At 41.5% G+C, this 20,828-nt stretch overlaps 1 protein-coding gene and 1 pseudogene across 1 annotated transcript in view; one reads left to right on the forward strand and one right to left on the reverse strand.

The window, feature by feature from the left end:
* CDH13 (cadherin 13) overlaps window positions 1-20,828 on the reverse strand; it is a 1,029,479-nt gene that overhangs the window by 947,279 nt on the left and 61,372 nt on the right. The gene's annotated exons all lie outside the window — the stretch shown is intronic.
* On the forward strand, window positions 19,816-20,006 carry LOC138997223 (translation machinery-associated protein 7-like; annotated as a pseudogene).

Genomic DNA, 20,828 nt, shown 5'->3' on the forward strand with positions numbered 1-20,828 from the left:
AATAAACTGTGCCCTGCAGACCTCAGGGCTGTGGTACTTTCTGTTTCTTCCCTGACACCATCTCCTTCCTCTCCTCCTCAGTACTAGGTACCTCCTACTTACACTTCAGGTCCAGTTCAGAGGTCATCTGTTTGGGAACAGAGTTGCTTTTGTGAATCTTCTTTGCACTCACCTTGACTCTGCAGAGACTGCTTACTGGGAATGCCTACAGCTTCCCAGGAGCTGCCCTCAGCAAGGGCAGATGGAGAGTTGGTGCATGGATACCCCAGCCCTTCACGTGTTGGTGGGGATAACTGAAGCATGCTCACACTGTCTACCAGACTCTCTAGTGGGATCAGCTCCAGTTGCCCTCGAAGGTAACCCGCTGGCATGATAACCCCTTTATTGGCTCTTCCTTTTTCTGTATTACTTCACCATTTCTCTACCAGTGTTTCCTGGGATCACCTCCAAGATAAACAGTTTGCACACAAATCCTTGTGCAAAGTCTCCTTCTGCAAGTATCCAAACTAAAACAGCTTTCCTGAACACACAGGCTAAATCAGGTCTCACAGAGCCCTGTTCTTTTCCTTCAGGAAACTCATCATTCAGGGGATTACCTGATGCCTGGTGGTCCCTACTCTCCACTCACAGGTAAGCCCCTACTGTATTATGCTGAATAATGACCCCCCAAAGAAATCAAGTCCTAATCCCTGTGTTGTCATCATAATTAGTTAGTTATTAATATAATAGAAAGAGAGCAAAGGGGAGGTTAGACATTATAAGCATGGTCATCTGGGCAGCTTCACCAGGCAACTACAACTTCATGTTCCTAAGGGAACCACCAGTCCATTTCCTGAAGATCACTGGGGAAGGAATTGAACAAAGGGGGAGGTGGACAGATGTGCAGTGAAGTAGGGATGACATAGGTAAAATGCATGTCTGTCGGTCTAACCTGGGAAAAAGATTACTGACTGGGGTGGGGGGAGGGTGAAGCCACTGAAAGCACATGAAATCTTGAAGGGCTAACTGGTTAAGCTCCTGGTTATAATTGCCAGAAAAAAATAGTTTTCTTTTATTTTTAAATATATTTTATTCATTTTTTACAGAGAGGAAGGGAGAGGGATAGAGAGTTAGAAACATCGATGAGAGAGAAACATCGATCAGCTGCCTCCTTCACACTCCTTACTGGGGATGTGTCCGCAACCAAGGTACATGCCCTTTACTGGAATCGAACCTGGGACCCTTCAGTCCGCAGGTGGACGCTCTATCCACTGAACCAAACCGGTCAGGGCAAGAGTTTTCTATCCTTGCTTTACTCTTGCCCATTTGCTCCTCTCTTGCTCCGTGACCCACACTTGCCTGTCCTCTCATCATAGCCATGTAGCCATGGACCATGCAGACTCCACACGCAATGCACTGCAGCTGGGAACGAACACAAGCTAAGCTAGACAGATGCTGGGTTGGAATGCACTTATATTGGAGTGAAGACTCTGGGAAGTGACTTTAATTCTTGCCCTGCTGAAGACAAGACTGGAACAAGACTGGACTTTTTCCATGGTGGGATAGAGGGGAATGGGACATTGGGAACCCAGAGGTTTAATTCCATGGAAATAAAGATCACCCATCCTCCCGTGCAAGTCTCAGGAAATTCCTTTCCTTGTGACATCGTAAAGACTCCACTTGCACCTGTAATAGGTGGGGACGCAGAAGGCACCCCACTGATAACACCTGGAACCCATAAATGTTACCTTATGTGGCAACAACTTTGTGGGTGTGATTAAATAAATAATTTTGACATGAGATTATCCTGCATTATCTGGGTGGCCACAAAAGGCAATCACAGATATCACTGCAAAAAGGAGGCAGAGGAAAATTTGACACAGAAGAAGAGATGGCCACGTGACCACAGAGTAGAGACTGGAATGGTATGGCCACAGACCAAGGAATTCTGGCAGCCAGCAGAAGCTGGAAGAGGCAAGGGATGAATTCTCCTCTAGAGCCTGCTGACACCTTGACGACAGCCCCTTGAAACTGAAATTGGCCTCCAGAACTGTAAGGGAATGAATGTGTGTTGTTTTAGGCCACTAGTTTTATGGCAATTTGTTACAGCAGCCCTAGGAAACTATACACCCAACGAAGGCAGTTTCCCTGCTGTTTGATGCCTGTGGCTCCTCTCAAACCCTCTTACCTGAGGCTGGGCCAACAACATCTGCATCCAAGTCTGTTAAAGGTTGAATTGTGCCCCCCAAAAAGCTATTTTGAACCCCAAACCTCCCAGTACCAGTGGATGTAACCTTATTAGGAAATAGTCTTGGCAGATGTCATCAAGGTAAGATGAGGTCATTTTTGAAGGGCGGGGGACCTAAGTCATTATGACTGGTGTTCTTATAAGAAGAGGCCAGAGACACACAGAGAACTCTGTGATGATGGAAGCAGAGACTGGAGGGATGTATCCATAGGCCAAGGAGTGCCAAGGATTGCCAGCAACACCAGAAGCTAAGAGAAAGGCATGAGACAGATCCTCCCCTAGAGCCTTCAGAGGGAGCATGGCCTTGTTGACACCTTGATTACAGACTTTTTGCCTCCAGGACTGTAAGAGAATACTAGTACATTTCTGTTGTTTTAAGCCACCTAGTTTGTGAATCTGGTCCGGTAGCCCTAGTAGAAAATTTCAAACCCATTCTACTGTGTCTAGAGCCAGAGTCACCAAAAGGTCTGTCTTCAGGCAGCACTGGGAACATAGACAGACCCCTTGCTAAATTCACTCCTGAAGTATCGCAGCCATGCTCTCTCAATTATTAATTGTTATTAACTCCATCAGTTAATGTGTGGTTAGCGAGCATTATGAAGTACTTTAAGTCAGGATATGGCTTTTCAGAAGATGCCGTAAGCACCATGAGAAGCTCTGTCACGTTGCAGAAGGCACTCTAATTTTGAAACTCACAGGCTTACAGCCAACTGTGGCCACAAATTAGTCCCATGGCCATTGTCAGCTCTGCTCCTGTGCTGCTGACCACCAAATCAGGCAACCTTTGTGTTGGGAGACAGGGAGGCCCCGCTCCCTGTTCTGGTTTCTCCCACAAATTATTAACATGTAATAAAGAGTAGGTTCTGTCTAATTGATCTTCAGACCAGAGCTATGTGTGATGCTAAGAAAAGTCCCAAAGGATCTTATTTGATTTTTGCACAAAACAATAATCTCCCTCACCAAATTACTGCTGGGCTGGTAGGGGTTTCACTTTGAAATTCTTGACAAGGTAGCAACACAGGAATGTCTATATTTGCTAATCCTTATTCAAATATACATCCCCACTGTTTGCACCCTGTCAAGTGAGTCCCTGAGAAATATCAGGCCACGCCGTGGAGGGGAAATGCAGCACAGGAGAGATTAGACCCATGAGAGGGCATTGATGTGCAGCACAGAGTGGCAATGATGGGGTTTTGTCTTTGCAAAGTGACAAGCTACAATCTGGGCTCTGCTGGCCTCCTTTCTTTTTCTTCTGCTGTCAAAATATTACTAGTAAGAAAACCCTCAATCAGAAAACTCTCAATCTAAGAACCCCAGGAATTCCCTCTCTTCTTAGTCATATCATTTTACTGGCAGCTTTTTGTGGGCTGTTTGGTGGTATCTAAACCATGTGTTGACCACTACACCATGTTGAAAACTCCAGAGTTGGACTCTGCTCAATCTGTGGTGGCTCAGTTCTTTGGCTCAGTCTGAAGTCAGGTAAGAAAATGGCCTGGAGAAGGACAGACAAGATCTGCCTCCAGTCCTCTAGCAGCCTGGAGTTCAAGGTTGCAGATCACCTCTCTCCCCAGCCAACAGTGGAGCCCTACCATGCCCAGGCACTTAAATGGCACACACAAAAGCCATTAGGGAAAGACTTCCCTATTGGGCTCAGGGGTGTCCTTTGGTTCTTGCCTTTATGGAGACTGGCTTTTCTGGACCTTGGAAGAACATCCTGTGGGAAAGCAAAATTGACAGCCCGTGATGAAAATCCTCTGTGTAACCCTTATAGAGAAAGAGAGAGAAACTCAGACCCAAATTAGGGACTAAGAGGGCCCCAGGTTCTAATGGATTCATCTCTGCTAATTGCCTGTTTAGCATGTCTGTTAAATTTAGATAAGGCTTCAATAGGGCCCAAAGAAGATGCAGGAGGGAGTTACAAAAATGATTAAAAGGGTGTAAAAATAGGGCTTATGGATTGAGGAATTGGGGGTTATTTATCCTGGAAAAGAGAAGGCTGAGGGGGATATTATAAAGACTTCATACTAGATTAATTATGTAAATAAGCAGACACCCAGCTGGCCTGCAATCTCAACCCTTTGTCAGGAACAGTGGGTATGGGGGGGGGCGGGGGGTGGAATGGGTTTACAGGTAGTTTTTTTGTTTGTTTGTTTGTTTGTTTTTTGTTTGTTTGTTTGTTTTTTAAATATATTTTATTGTTTTTTTACAGAGAGGAAGGGAGAGAGATAGAGAGTTAGAAACATCGATGAGAGAGAAACATCGATCAGCTGCCTCCTGCACATCTCCTACTGGGGATGTGCCTGCAACCCAGGTACATGCCCTTGACCGGAATCGAACCTGGGACCTTTCAGTCCGCAGGCCGACGCTCTATCCACTGAGCCAAACCGGTTTCGGTTACAGGTAGTTTTAAAATCATTAGTTGTCTGCACAAATTTCTGAGGGGTTCATTGTTGCTGGACAATACACATTATGCATTATGCCAAGTTTAATGAGCCACCACCCACTAAAAGTCATTTTCAACTAAGCATGTGATGAAGGTAGTTTTTATCTCCATTGCCACAAGCAGAGGTGTTGCAGGGATTCCTTGTGTGATGGCAGACTCCAGGACTCATCCCTTCTTCAATTCCCCAACTATAGTCAGATTTCAGGAGGGACAATCAGGTATTCTGTTATCCAGGCAGGAAGAAGCTGGGAAGAATGTCTTCTCAGGATGAGGAGCTGAGCTTGGCCTGTGGCAGGAGAGGTGTCCCCTTGCTCAAGAAATTCATAAAATGGCTCCTGGAGAATTCTTTCCCCTGGTGCTACCTCCTGACCACACTATGTTCCTTTCATTCAACAAGACACTAACTGAGCACCCATCTCTACCTGGTCCTTCCAAGCTCTGGGCTCTGGGCCTAGACACAGAGATAAGGAAAGGTTCTAATCATGCAAAAACTAAGACTTGAATACTAATGGTACTAATAATCATTTCACAGGATTACTTAGTGAGCACATGTTCTGCTCTGGGCCCTCAACCCAGCACTTTCAATATAGGATCTTATTTAATTCTCAAAATGCCCTGTGAAAGAAGAACTAGGGTTTCCCCCTTTCTACAAATACAGAAGCTTTAGGAAATTAACTAATTAGCTCAAGATCACAAAAGCAGTAAGGGTCTTGGTGAGATTTGAATCTGTGCTTTCTCATACTTCGTCTTTTTCAGTATATTCAGTATATATTGGCTTTTGTTGCTTTTTGATGGAGATTTAGAGCAGATCACAGAACTTTATATTTGGGAGATATCATAGCAATCACTAGTCCAAACTATCTTTTTTATATTTTTGTTACCTTTGATCTCTCTGCTCTTTTCCTTACCAAAATGTTCCACCAAGTGTTTGCAGAGGAAGCGTGGGGGAGGAACATTTTCTCTCAGCCCTTTTTGGGACCACCCAGCCCTTTATGTGTCCCTCGAGGAGACACACCCTAGACTCTTGAGGATCCGAAAGCTCTCTTGTTCCTTTGTGTCATCCAGCACTCACACCAATTCTTCAAACTAGGCTTGATGTACAGCCTAGTACACTGCATCCATTGCCTCTCCTATACACACACACACACACACACACACACACACACACCTCTCCCTAGGATCCTATTCACTCAATAAACATGTACTGAGTGGCCAGGTAGCAGGACTAGAAAGATGGCTGCCCTCATGTAGCTCAGAGTAGAGCAGAGGAAATAAGACAAGTAATCACTTGATCTGAATGAAACTGCATATGAGAGTAGGCCCCAGGAAAAAGCAAAGCCCTAGAGGAGTTGTCGAGAGAAATTTATGGTTGAGAGCTGGAACCCAGGAAGATTTCCTGGAGGATGACTAAACTTGGAGCAGCAGCTACTTGTGGAAGACAACCCAAAGCCATGCTACAGAAACAGCCAAGAACCTAAGAGACCAGGGACTCAGCCATGTAGCTGGAACTTTAGGGGTGGGATAGGACAAGGTGGCAGATGAATTAAACATTGATGCAGGTTGGGGTATGGACCATGGCTCATGGTGCGCTTTAATGCTGAATTTTATCAGTAGCCATTGAGAAAGTTACATGGTGGGCAAGGTTCAGGGCAATGAATTTGCAGGCCATCACAATAGGCCTAGTAAGAGATAATGAGGTCCATTTGCATAGGTTATTGGGCAGAATTAGTTAGAGAATAATAAGCAAGTGCTCATATTAAACTTTCCTTCATTTGCATATAAGTAAAATCAATGCTAATAAATTACTGAAGTGAATCTCAGAAGGAAGCATTCTTATATTTTTTTTTTGTTAAGCTGAGTGCTTAAGAGGAATAAAATAATATGTATTCTATAATTTAGACTTTCTCTAAATTATACAAGCTGTAACTAATGAGTACAAATTAATGAAGACTGACCATTTTGACACAGGAAGAATTATTAACTTCATCAAGGTCATACTATGTAATGGCCTAACACTGTAGAAGTAAAACACTCAATAAAGGGAAGGTTGCTTGATATTATTATGCTGGTAAAAAAAAAAATACAGGGACAGAAAATGGGTCAGTGGTAGCCAGAGATTGGGAGGGAGCGTATGATTACAAAAGGGTGGGATTAGGGAGTTTTGGGGGTGAAAGAGCTGCTCTGTATCCTGACTGTAGTGGTGGACATATGAATCTACACATGGAACTGTACACCTCCCTAAAAGTAAATTTTACTGTATGTTAATTTAAAATATATTTTTATTATTGATTTCAGAGAGGAAGGGAGAAGGAGAAAGAGATAGAAACATCAATGATGAGAGAGAATCATTGATGGGCTGCCTCCTGCACGCCCCACACTGGGGATTGAGCCCAAAACCCAGGCATGTGCCCTGACCTGGAATCTGGTTCATAGGTCGATGCTCAAACACTGAGCCACACTGGCCAGGCTTAATTTAAAAATTAGGTGAAATAATCTGATAGTATCAGTCCTCTGTGAGAAGTTTAGAGTGTAGGAAGACAGGAGAGCAGAGTAGTTAGTGCTGGGGCCTCTGGATCAATACCACCTGAGTTAAATACAACATCTATTGCCTATGAGCTTTTTCTCTCAGTCCAACATTTTAAAAATGTTGTGATGTCGAGCAAGTGATTTAACTTTCTTGAACCACATTTCTCCAACCATAATATGGGATTATTAGGAGCTCCTAACTCAGAACACTGTTGGGAAGATTAAATAAAATAATGTCTCTGGGGCACTGGCCACGTAGTATGATCTCCTTGTAAACTGTGTGCCCTTCCTTCATCATCATAACCAGAAGCTCCACACTGTAGTCACTTACATGCTGCATTTTCACATTAATTCTTGTTAGAAGATCTGGGGATGGAAGCAGAAAACACCAGGGCATGTTAGAATGGAAGGCGGATGCCTGGCCCAGACCTTCAGCTGCAACATATCATAGCACTGACACTGGACAGGAAGAGGTTAGGTGACTAGCTTCTTCCTCAACATTGTTTATGCAAAAGCTTTGTTTTTAAATGTTGGACTAAAAGAAAAAGTAGGTGACGATTTATAAGATATACCAAATCAAACAGTTCTTTCATGCATGCATAGAATGGGACTGCTTAATACTGAAAGGTATATATTAAATATTTATATATGTATATGTGTTTATATATGTGATGAATATATACATATTATAGATATGTAAATATAAAATATTTATATATCTATAGTAAACATATAAATATATATTAAAAGTACATATGTACATGTTTTAATGCAGTCTTTCTCAGTCGATTCCAACCATATGTCATCAAGGTCAGAAGACAGTGCTGACTTTGGAAAAGTTACCCAACCTCAAGCCTCATCTGGAGCCCTTTTGGCAAAAGAGAACTTCAATTTTTCTCAAACCAATTCCTTTCTTGGTCAGCTCTATCTGTTATGCCTTTCTTTGCTATCTGCCTATGATTTCTTTCCCATTAGTTCAAACTCTCAGCAACACATAGCAAGGTGGCCACCCTTGCCTTCCAGGTGAAGTGGCCAGAGCCTTGGGGGCAAGGCCCCCACTCCAGTCTTCCTGGAAGGCATGGCCTCTGCACCAGGAAGCCTGGGTCACTAAACCGAAGAGGATGATCTCAAACCTTAAATTACAAAGGAATTTGCCCCATTGGATTTTGGACTTGCTCAGGACCCATCACCCCTTCCTTGTTTCCTATTTCTCCCTTTTGGAATAGAAATGTCTATTTTATGTGTGTCCCACCATTGTATTTTAGAAGCATATAATTTGTTTGATTCACAGGTTCACAGCTAAAGAGGAATTTGCCTCAGGATGTGTACCTCGAGTCTCTCCCATGTAAGATTCATAGGATTTTTAGATGAGACTTCAGACTTGAGTTGATGCTGAAATGAGTTAAGATTTTGGGGGCTATTAGAAGTGAATGAAGGTGTGCCTGTCATTTTCTGTGTTTGAAGGATATATCCTACTCTTTACCCTTTAAATAGCCTGGTAGCATCCATACACTACTGTGCATTCTGACTGGTCAGTGCCTATACTGCACCAGTTGTTAAATATATTGAATACCATGTCTTTGCCTATCTATTCTCCTACAGATGTTTATAGCTTCCTCCTCATTTGCCATCTCCACAACAGAGCAAGTCAGCTGGCCCTGTATTCATAACTCATTAGAGATGGCTTTTGTTCAGTTAATGGGAGGAAAAAAATCAAGCATGGAATTAGTGTTAATTAGTTAAGCTGAATACAACTAAATTAACTACTGAACTAAATTATTGTACCTCTGAGTTCATGCTTTAGGAAGCAAAGCAGCTGTCTGTGACAAAAGCTATTTTCCTGCTGAATGGCAGATGGTACACACTTTGATCCTTTAATCTAAGGTTTCTGCAACACACCCTGAGTTAAGTATCTTTTTCCTTTTGATAAGAGAGATCTCACTAGTCATATTTTCTAACTTTAGAATGGAGGTTGAAATTAAATAGCCAGAAAAAAAGATTTGGTTTGGAAAATTGGTCAGCACATGTACCTAATTCATTGTGAACATTCTAAAATAAAAATACCCCCTGTTCTTCAGAACATTATCTCAAATTGGAAATCCCGATCACCACATTGCATGTAGGGGGTCAGAGCATGCAACGTGGTGATAGGGATGTCCTTGCTAACTGCTGGGCAGTCACTGGCTCCTCGCTTTACTGGCTGGCTCTTAGCCATTCATGACCACACAGCTCCCTCCAAAGTTCCTCCTTATCACATCTGTTTCTTTAACACATCTCTTGGTCTTTGCTCTGATCTTGTTAACTGTTTATCTATCACCTGTTTTCCCCATCAGCTCCTAGGAACTATGCCTTGTTTATCAGTGTATCTGCCAGGCCTCAAATGGTGCTTGGTATATAATAGGAATTATAACAGGAATAAATGTTTGTAGAAGTGAAGAAGGAGGGAGGGAGGAAAGTAAGAAGGGAAGAAAAGGAAGGAAAGAGGAAGGGGGAAACTAAGAAAGGAGGAAGGGAAAGAGAGTGAAGGATGGAGAAAAAGTGGAAGAAAGAGAGGGAATGATGGAGGAAGGAAAATATGAGTATGACGTAGACTTAAGGCTGCAATCCACAAAAGAAAATACCATTGAATCCATTAAATAATACACCGGGTTACCAAAATCTGAGGAAAAGCATCGACACCTTTCTAATGAAGTGGGAATTCACTTGGCAGAGAAATAGTAATACCTTGCAGAATGATAAACAAAATGAAAAGCACAAGCAAGTATGGTTCCACTTCAGAATTATGTAAAGCCCCCTAATTCTGTTTGACCATGATTGATTTCTTTTGTCTTTAAAGTTTGAAAACTTGAAGACTAATTTTGAATGAAATATTTGCAAGGAAGAAGCAGACATGTGTCATAAAATATGCCCCACCAAACAAAAAAATTAAGAGAGGAAAAATATATTAATTTTTTGAATGAGTTTTGGGCTCATCAGCCCGGAAAAATTCCCACTGTTAAAATGAGCCTAATCTTCGCAATCACGAAGTAGTTGAGGAAAGATTCAGATGGGGACGGCTGGAAGCTGAGCTAATTTCCGGGAATTCTCTTGCTTCGCACATGTACCACTAGAGGCGATTGTATGGCTGTGCTAATGAGAATTGTATTAGCATATTGAATTCTAATTGCTACATCTCTGAACATCCCCTTACTGAAAAGAAGGAGGGAGAAAATCAAATCTTAAATAAAAATACACTGCACATCTGATCAGAAGGGCAGTTGCATTTGCCCTCCCTCGTGCTGACACACACCTGACAGCCCATCATAAAATAATAGTCCAGAAAAAGCCTATTAGTCTGTATCCTTCTGCCTTTGTGGCCAGCAAGATTGTTACTATCACTGGCTTTATTTTTGATAAATTGTAGGTTTTGACACAGTTATATGGTGGGTATCACTGATGCCCTGGAGAACAGAAAGAAGAAACCATTTATTTGCCTGTCCATTTGCCTGGCAATGTACCGTCATTCACCTTCCTCATGTTCCAGTGAGGCATCACCTCATCCAACAAATTATATCCACCTCCCAGTCTGCACTGGGTATCTCCCAACATCCTGTGCTTGACTTAATTGTGAAAATTAACAAACATTTATTAAGTTTTTATAGTATGCTACAAACTCTGCCAAGCACAGTTGAGGCCCTATCCCACTTATTTTGCACAATCCATGATGCAGACATTATTCTAGCGCCATTTAACAGATCAGGAAACTGAGGCTGAAGGAAGTTAAGTCAAGTCAGTTCGTTTAATACAAAACAGAGACTAAAGGGCCAGGGCTATTTAATCCATATTCTTGGCTCCTGACAACTAGCCCCTTCCTCCTCATCCAGGATACCTTCTTGGTTCCCCAAGCCAGGGCAAGGAACCCAGGTGTGGCTGACTCTGCAGCACTTGCTCTTAAGCAACTCTGCTCAGCCCCTACCCTGGGACAACTGCAAGGCATTGCAATTACTGATTTGTTTGTATCTCCCTTAAATAGATTTTGAGTCCTTGGAAGTAAAGAATGGGCCTTAGACAAGTTTGTAGTCCCAGCACTTAGTTACTGTCAGTGTGGAATGAATGAATTCAGGAATGAATGAATAAAAAGAGCATCTACCCAAAACAAAGTTGAAGTAACGCTTAGATAAAATTGAACAACATTGCAGAAAAGTTAACAGGCGAGAGAGAGCTAGACCTGCCCCAATGGACGGAGTCTTAATGTTTCTTTCAGTAACACCTATAATTCAAACCTGAATTCAGCAAGACAGATGCCCCAATCAACACATTCAAACCAAGTTAGAAACACTGTTCCCAGAGCCTGCTGTGGCCTGAGGGCTTCCTTACAGGCTCAGAGCCCCCAACCCACTCCACCCAACCCCATTCCTTCATTTGTCTGTGACTTGCAGTTTTAGAGTCTAGAAACATTCAAGCCATGCCACCCTCCTTTTTCAAAAGCTTTTTTTCCATAGCAGCAGTGTGATGGGTTTTTTATTTGGTGCTTTTGTGAAGGAGGGGCTGGGGATGAAGGAGAAAGGAGAAAAATGGAATGCCTTGAAAACAGAAATTGGAAACAGATAAAAGCGAAGCTGAATGCAGAGGCATCTATAATATGGATGCCTCAGGAATTTCTGAAGCCTCTGTGCTGGCAGGATTACACTCTGAATGGAGTCGGCACTAAGGATGTTCTCTCCGAATGGCTTCCCAAAGAAGAAAGTACACATGGCTGTAAGTGGGTGTCCACCCCTCCGTGCAGGGCAGAGAGGAAGGGGGAGGCAGAAGGCAAAATCTGTGAGTTGGGATTTGAGAGGAGCAGGGGCCATTTTCTTATTGTTTACAAAACAACTTTTACAGTTTTTCCTGGTCTCAGGTAATGAATCTTCAGACTTAGTTGTCAAGTGCAAGTAGCTTATTTAGCAGGTGGTTCCAGGAAGTGGTGATATGAAGGTGGGAAGTGACATGGGGATAAGAAAGGAGGATGATAAACATTCTCAGTCTAGCTACCACTTGGGCATCAGTCCTACTAGGGGCTCTGAGAAATGGTGTGAACGCTCTCCAGTGAAGTCCCTCCAAAGGGGCAAGGGAGCTGGGAGAGTTACCCTATAATCCTATTCGTCCTTGGCTAAGGGCTGTTCATGGAGGTGTGAGTCCCCAGCAGTCTGGCCTGTCCTGAGTGCAGGCTGAGAGGCAGCTAGACAAAGGGCTCAGGCAGCGCGCCTCCGGGGTTTCCAGTGAGAAACTGCCAGAAGAAATGGTGAGTAAGGAGTGAACATGCATGGGATACAGACAGGGTGTGTGGTAGCCCTAAGTTACATTACGTATACCTTATGATATACTATGTGTGTGCATGTATTGTATGTGTGTGTGTGTGTGTGTGTATAAAACACATGGACACATACATTTCTGAGTGTGTAAGTATTTATATGTGTGGAAGAAAACAAAAGTATGTAGGTAATGGTTACCTCTATTACAACAGCCCTCATTACCTGATGCCATAAATATTTATGGAGCACTTACTATGTGCAAGCCACTGTTATATGAATGGGAAAACACTGTGACCAAGCTAAACAAAGTCCCTAACCCCACAGAGAGACAGAAATACACTAATCAATTTAGAGGATATATTTTTATCAGGATAAGTGCTATAAGAAAAACTGAGAGGCGAGGGAAGGCCCAAGGTGAAAGGGAAGTTCTTGCTGAATTGTGACTGATAAGGAAGCAGGTTGGTGAAGGTGTAGGGCCTCCAGCCTTCCATACACAATGGCTCTAAGCTAGGAAGAAACTTGTTACCATTTTTATACCTTTATATCTGCAAATTTTCTGAAATGCTTACATATTGTTAAAATTGGAGGGGAAACTACAATAAAATTATTTTTTAAATATTCTTTGAGTGAGAGACAGAAAATAAACATATATATATATATATATATATATATATATATATTCTTTGAGTAAGAGACAGAAAAATCTGAAGAAGACTTTATTGATTCTTTGAAATTTGACTGATACAGCATTCCAAAATCAGTCATCTTCAGGCAATCAAAAAACCTCCATTAACTTCTCTTAATGGCTGGCAAGTCCAGAGTCAATCGATAAGTATTTATGGAGCTCGCACTGTGTAAAAGGCACTGCGTCGGGGCCCGGGAGAACACTGAAATGAGCAAGACAGTGATGGGCTGTCATGCTGTCTGTGTCTAGTAGGGGAGGTGGGGATCATAGGAAACAATTCTATGATTAAACATTTCATGGTAAGAACTATGACAGACTATAAATAAGGTGCCTTGAGACTAATCTAGGCAGAGGCATGTTTAGGGAGGCTTTCTAAGGTGGAAGGGTTTTGAGCTGAACTTATGAAGCAGGTAAGTTTGCCATAGTCACAGAGGGTGTTGCAGGCAAAGAACAGCATGGATGAGGGTAAGCAGAGGAAAACTGCAGCTCACATTGGGGACGGTGTAATTTACTGTGTCTGGAAGATACGGTTCTTAGCATTCAGGAACAGGAGACCAGGTGGAGAGATTGGTGGAATGGAATGACAGAGTGCCATGAGCGAAGGTCACTGATGGTTTCCCAGGCACTCAGCCATTCCCCTGTTTCTGGTAACAATGCTCCAATTTCCCTGGGGAGCCACCATGCAATATAAGTTGATGTGGTTGGTGGAGCTGACTACCAAACATCTCTGGCTTCAGAAGTGGGCAAGCATCTAAGGCCTGACTAATCAGAGCATCCCAATCCCTTGTTTATAACCATTGGTTAAAGAATGGAAACATGACCTAATGAACACCAATTAGATTTAGTTCAGAAGTTAGTATTGAATGTGTTGGGAAAAGAAAACTCTAGTGGAGCTGCTGAGGGGATAACTAAGTCTGAGACTGCTGCTGGGAGCCACATTATCACCATGATGATGGACAGTCTGTCAGAAGAAAGCTAACAAAGGGAAGGATATCTGAGAAAGGAAGTGAGGAAGATTCTTTTTTTTTTTTAAATGACAACTTTTAAGGTCAACTCTAGGAATTCTAGTTGTGGAACCTAATAAACTTTCTTTCTTTTCCTCTTGAGCTACTTTGGGGGTAGATTTCTGTCCTTTTTAATCAAAAGCCCTTTTTACCACTCTAAATATAAGCCCACACAGACTCTGAATGTTCAGAGATGCCTCATCCATGAAAGCCAAAAACTGAAAACAACCCAAATGTCTACCAACAGGTGAATGGATAAATATCATGTAGTATATTCATTGTAATATTACTCAGTAACAAAAAAGAATCAACTCCTGATACATTTAACAATATAGATAAATCTCAAAAACATTATGAGCAGTAAAGAAAGTCAGACACAAAATACTGTATAATTCCATTTATACAAAAATTCCAGAAAAATAAATCTAAGCTATAATGACAGAAAGGCAATCAGTAGTTAGTTGTCTGGGGCTAGAGGCATGTTTGGGGATAGTCTAGGATAGAGCACAAGGGATTTTTTTAGGGTGATAAAAATATTTTATGTCCTGACTGGTAAGAGTTACACTGATATAAATTTGTCAAAAATGTATCATTGGAATAATACAATGGAAATATACCATTAATGGGTGCATTTTATTGAATGTAAACCTTAATACAGTTGATTTTTTAAAAAAAATGAATGCAAAATAAAATAATTTCAGACAAAAATATATGTATGTACCATTCAAAACAGTCTCCATACTATTGTATTGAAAAGAAAGGGCCAGCCCTGACTGGTTTGGCTCAGTGGATAGAGCATTGGCCTGCAGACTGAAGGGTCCCAGGTTCGATTCCAGTCAAAGGCATGTACCTTGGTTGCTGGCACATCCCCAGTGCGGGGTGTGCAGGAGGCAGCTGATCGATGTTTCTCTCTCATTGATGTTTCTCTCTCATTGATGTTTCTAACTCTATCCCTCTCCCTTTCTCTCTGTAAAAAATCAATAAAATATATTTTTTAAAAAAGAAGAAAAGAAAGGGCCAGTGAAGGTTTTTGAAATGAGGGTCTCCCCTACTCAGGGTTGTTTTCCAGAAAGTCCACATGTTGTCACAGTTCATGGTGTAGTGGTAAGAGCTTAGGTATCTGGCCAGAACCCTCCAGATTGAAATTGCAGATCCATCCCTGTATGACTTTGGTGATATTACACAACTTCTCTGTGCCTCCATTTGGTTGGTTGGTTGTTTATTTATAAAATGTGGATAGTAATAGCACCAATCTCAGCTATTGTAAAGACTGAATGACAATGTATTTAAGACACTCAGAAAAGAAAGAGGAGGAGAACTAAGAAACGTTAAGGTTCTTAAGTCATAGTGGTAGAAGTATTAATTGGTTGGGGCAAAAGATAATGGCAAAGGGACTACATGGTTTTTCTAAGAAAACTAGGACCTTGAACTGGACCAATGCTCATGAGAATGAAAAGGAGATGTAAATTTGAGAAATATTTCATAGGTAGAGTCAACAGGATTTGGAAAATAATATATGGAAAGGAAGAGGAAGAAATAAAAAAATTCTCAGAACTTTCTAACTTTGGAGGCTGAAGGGGTGTTAATGCTATTAGCTGGGATGAGAGAAAAAACAGGAAGAGGAACTGACTCATGACAAAGATAGCAAGTTCACTTTTAGCCACATGGAGCTGAAGCTGATCTCAGGACAGCAGGCTGGATGTCCAGTATGGGTGGAAAACAGTACTCGCCATGGTGCTGCAGTGCTCAGTGAGAAAATCAGCCACCATAAAGACATGACCTCTTTTTGCAGTTTTAGAGATCAGATTAGTGTTCTGAATGGTAATCTTTGTGAATAATCACTACATATAAAGAAAACAGGCTTAATGTATTGTGAAGTAATAGCAGAAAGCAATTAAAATGCATCCTGTCAGTAATGCCATCAGTAAAATCTTGCATGACAGCAAAGAGGAGAAGAAGACTCAAAATAGGATGAGAAGCTGTGATGTTCTGACAGCAGATTTCTCTAGATGCTTGCAAAATTCTAGCACAGAATTTAGTGTCTTAGAATCTATGAAATGATTAAGCTTAATCCCTAAATTTAACTACTTATTCCTAAGGATAGATATATATCCTATATAATAAAAGGCTAATATGCAAATTGACCAAATGGTGAAATAACCAGTCGCTATGATGTGCACTGACCACCAGTTGGCAGACACTCAACTCAGGAGCTGCCCCCTGGTGGTCAGTGTGCTCCCACAGGGGGAGCGCTGCTCAGCCAGAAGCTGGGCTCACAGCTGGTGAGCACAGCGGAGTGGCGGAAGCCTCTCTCACCTCTGTGGCAGGGCTAAGGATGTCTGACTGATGGCTTAGGCCCGCTCCCGGTGGGGAGCGGGCCTAAGCTGTTAGTCAGATATCCCCCAAGGGCTCCCAGATTGTGAGAGGGTGCAGGCCAGACTGAGGGACCACCCACCCGAGTGCACAAATTTTGTTCACTGGCGAATATATATATATATATATATATATATATATATATATATATATTACTAGCCCTGATTTCTGTGATGATATCTTCCTTAAAACACTGAAGTTTAAATTTGTTATTTGAAAAAACACAGCTTAATTTCAACTAATTCACTGTATGTCTTCACTGGTGAGGGTGATTCCAAGGATCCCCTCTGGCACAAATTGTTGGTGACATTCCACTTTGATAGTGATCCTCAAAGTATTCCCTATAGACTATTATCTCATGAGATGTTCTATGAACAAAACAGTCCCATGGCTAAGTAGATTTGGAAATTGCTGCACACTCTAACCCAGTGATGGCAAACCTTTTGAGCTCGGCGTGTCAGCATTTTGAAAAACCCTAACTTAACTCTGGTGCCGTGTCACATATAGAAATTTTTTGATCTTTGCAACCATAGTAAAACAAAGACTTATATATATATTTATTTTATATATTTAAATACCATTTAACAAAGAAAAATCAACCAAAAAAATGAGTTCGCGTGTCACCTCTGACACGCATGTCATAGGTTCGCCATCACTGCCCTACTAGGAAATTCAGGATGTCCATTCACATATTAACGGCTCTGAGAAGTCCTGCAGGAGAAAAACTAATTTAATTTTGTTGAACCTAGCTATCCCCCAATTTGATTAGCCAAATGCATCTTTGATTCCATAATACTTTCCAGCATTCTGAGGAACTAATATCCATAAATTATACTTTGGGCAATCCTAGAAAATGCTTCCATGGACCATAACTCTAAAGTAACCCAATTTCTAGACTAAGCCAATCTTAACAATACTTGGAATAAATGAACAAAGCTTTCTGTTTGACAACTTGAAGGCAAGTGCCTAGCCAACTAATTGGCTGAATCATTTTATTTTCCTTTTTCAGAGGACTGTTGAGACATCAAGTTAGTACCACCCACATGGGCTTGCATAAGCTGTATTATTACTATTTATGAAAACTAGATTGAACATTCCTCTCCCAACAGCTAAATGACACTTGGCATAGACAAAAGAGAATATCTTAATAGTTTGTTAAATTTGTTCTATGACATTGTTCAGAGTCGTGGGTAGTAGGAGGGAAAACACTAACAGCTATGTTTGTGGATTAAATATAAAAATCAAAATGTGCATACTGATTACATTTTGGTTTTTAAAAATGCCTTAATCAATATGAAGACTTGTTTAAACACATTCCCTAAAGCATCATTTCCAAATGATTTCTAACAGAAAGCAAACCTTTCTGAAGTCAGAGGTAAGAAATACAGCAAAGGTGGTCACGCTAAGGAAGTGAAGAGTGGGAAATGGGGCCTGGGAATCAACTGCCTTACCTCCTGACCCTCGCAATCAGGCTATGTTGGGTGGAAATGAACAGGATTACATGGCTTGCTTCCCTTCCCCCTGCATAGTGTGTGTTCTCAGGAGGGTGGAGAAGAATACTCTCCTCACACTAGCATTCCTTCTGGAAGCCTAGTCCTCAGATGCCATGGAGATGAGCCGTGTTCTTGGCAGGATAACCTTGGGTACACATAGATGGCCTTCCCAGCCCCTGCTGCAGCCAGATCTCAATTTACCAAATTAGTTCACATCTCTCCCTATATGAAAACAAAGATATTACTAATATATACCTTCAGAGTTTTTCAAGGACCAAATAAAACAACAGATGTGAGTGTGTTTTGTACATAGAACATAATAAATTATCATCAGAATGAAATCTTCTTCCCACTTAAACCAGGGGTTGGCAAACTATGGTCAAGTCTGTCTTGCAGCCCAATTCTATAGAACCTATAAGCTAGAAATCATTTTTACATTTTAAAAGATTAGCAAAAGAAGAAGGATAAGAAGGAGCAGGAGAGACAAGATGAGAAGGAGGAAGAGAATACACAACAGCGCCCATATGTGACCTGCAAAGCCTAAAATATTTACTATCTGTCTCTTTACAGAAAAGAGTTTGTGGATCCTTATTTTTAAAAAAGAAAAAGTGGCTCTTTCTTTGCCTTCCTGTAGTAGATGGAAAAAATGACCCTGGTTCTTCATCACTCCCTGCACCATGTATCCTCCCACTTTGTCACTGGCCTCAGCCACAAAGTGCTTGGCCAATGGAATGCTTGCCAAACAGGTTTGAAAATCACTGATAGGATTGCACTTGCTCTCTTGTGCCTCTGCCATTACTCTGAGAACATGCCAGAGCTAAACGTGCTACAAGATGGGAAAGTCATGGGGCAAAGCCAAGTCACCTCAGTCATCACAGCTGAGGCCAACATAGATCAGCAAATAGTCAGCTGACTTTCCAACATGTGAGTAAACCCAGCCAAGACAGGAAGAGCCACCTAGGTGACGGCTGACCCACATGCATGGGCAATAAATGCTACCTGTCGTATACTATTGAGGTTTTGTTACACAGCAAGATATGTTATACTTTCTTCCTTTTCACTCACCACCTGCAGAAGACACCCAAGAAAACAGTTCTAGCCTCGGTCTTCATTAAGATGAAGGCATCCCTACCAGCTCCCATCTTTGCTTTTGAATACAAACATAAGCCTGAGATCCACAGGCTAGTCACGCTTGTCAGAGAACACTAACGAGGGTAGAGATGGCTTAGCCTTGGAATTAGAACGCTCATTTCTACCAGTGCTTTAATCTTCCAGAATCATTATTTTCTCTGCAGAGAGATATCTTCAACTTCAGTATCTGGAAACATGATGAACTGTGCTAATAGTTAACTTTTTTTTCAAATCGCCTTAAAATTAAAACATGAATGTACAATTCTTTCTTTGATGACATACAGTGGTGGTTTTAAAATAGTCCACAAATTCTTTGACCCTTCTCCTTCAAGAGGTGAAGTATAATCCCTCTCTCTTCGATTGTGGAGCAGGACTTAGTGACTTGCTCCTAGTAAGTAGAGTGTGAGAAAAGTGATGGTGTGTGACAGCCAAGATTAGGACATAAAAGCCATTCTGGTTGCTGCCCTGCTTTTCTCTCTATTAGAAATGTCACTGTAAGGAAAGTCCGTTGTCATGTCTAAATACTCTAGCAGTCCTATGGAGAGGCTGATGTGTTAAGGAACTGGGGCCTCCTGCCAATAGCCATGTAAAGGCACCATCTTAAAAGTAGATCCTCCAGAGATTCCGGTGGCAGGGTGTAGGGAAGGGGTGGCAGGAGCCATGTCTGGCCACGAAGGTGGTAAGATGAAACCCCTGAATCAGTCCAAGAAGCAGACCAAGGAGATGGATGAGATAAGGAATTCAAGCAAAAGCAAAAAGAGGAGCAGAAGAAACCTGAGGAGGTAAAAGCAAAGGCTGTGGGGAAGGAACCCCTGGCCACACGTGGAATTAAAAAATCTGGCAAAAAGTAAACTGTTCCTTCTGCCTGGGGCAATGGTGATCCTTAATTCCATTCCTGTTTTAACACCTGGATTTCTTGTCATAACATCTTTTGCCACCTATAGCTAGAATGAAGTGTTGTCTTAGAGCCTGATGTAAGAATAAATTTTTGTAAAAATAAAAAAAATTAAAAAGTAGATCCTCTAGTTGCAGTCAAGCCTTCAGATGAGACTGCAGCCCTGGCTGACACCTTGACAGCAATATCATGAAAGACGCTGAACCAGAATCATCTAGTTAAAGCTATTTCTGAGATAATAAATAATTTTGGACCCACTGGCATTTGGGGTAATTTTTATGCCAGCATTAGACAATTAATACAGATAGCATCAAATGATTAAAACCATTCATTCATAGCTGACCCAAATGTCCTGAGAACAAAGAAATCATGAAAGAATGGGAAGAGTCTTATAACCCATTTTTCTTGACACCAGCCTATATTTCTTTGGTGAAGTGATCCATGGGAGTTCTGATTTTGTTGCTGCCACCTACATTAGTCTGTTTACACATTTGTTGCCATCAAAACCAAAGGTGCAGAACTGACTGGTTGTTGAAGACGACATCCTAGTTGCTATGCCAAAGACCTTGTGACAATTAAAGTTTCTTACATTTTTAAAACAACAGTGTTCTAATTAATTTTCACTTTTGAACATAATTAGATTTACTTTTTGTTTTACTTTCATAGTTTGTTTTTTCTAATTTTTTTAAGAAAAATCTTTAATTTATCTGAAAAATTTAGAGTAACACGTGCTTTTTAGTAAAGATTATTTTTATACTCTGTGATGTGATTGTAAATG

Source organism: Myotis yumanensis, unplaced genomic scaffold (genome assembly GCF_028538775.1).
Source record: "Myotis yumanensis isolate MYYU_CA2020_CCGP unplaced genomic scaffold, mMyoYum1.0.hap1 SCAF_18, whole genome shotgun sequence".
Taxonomy (NCBI): Eukaryota; Metazoa; Chordata; class Mammalia; order Chiroptera; family Vespertilionidae; genus Myotis; species Myotis yumanensis.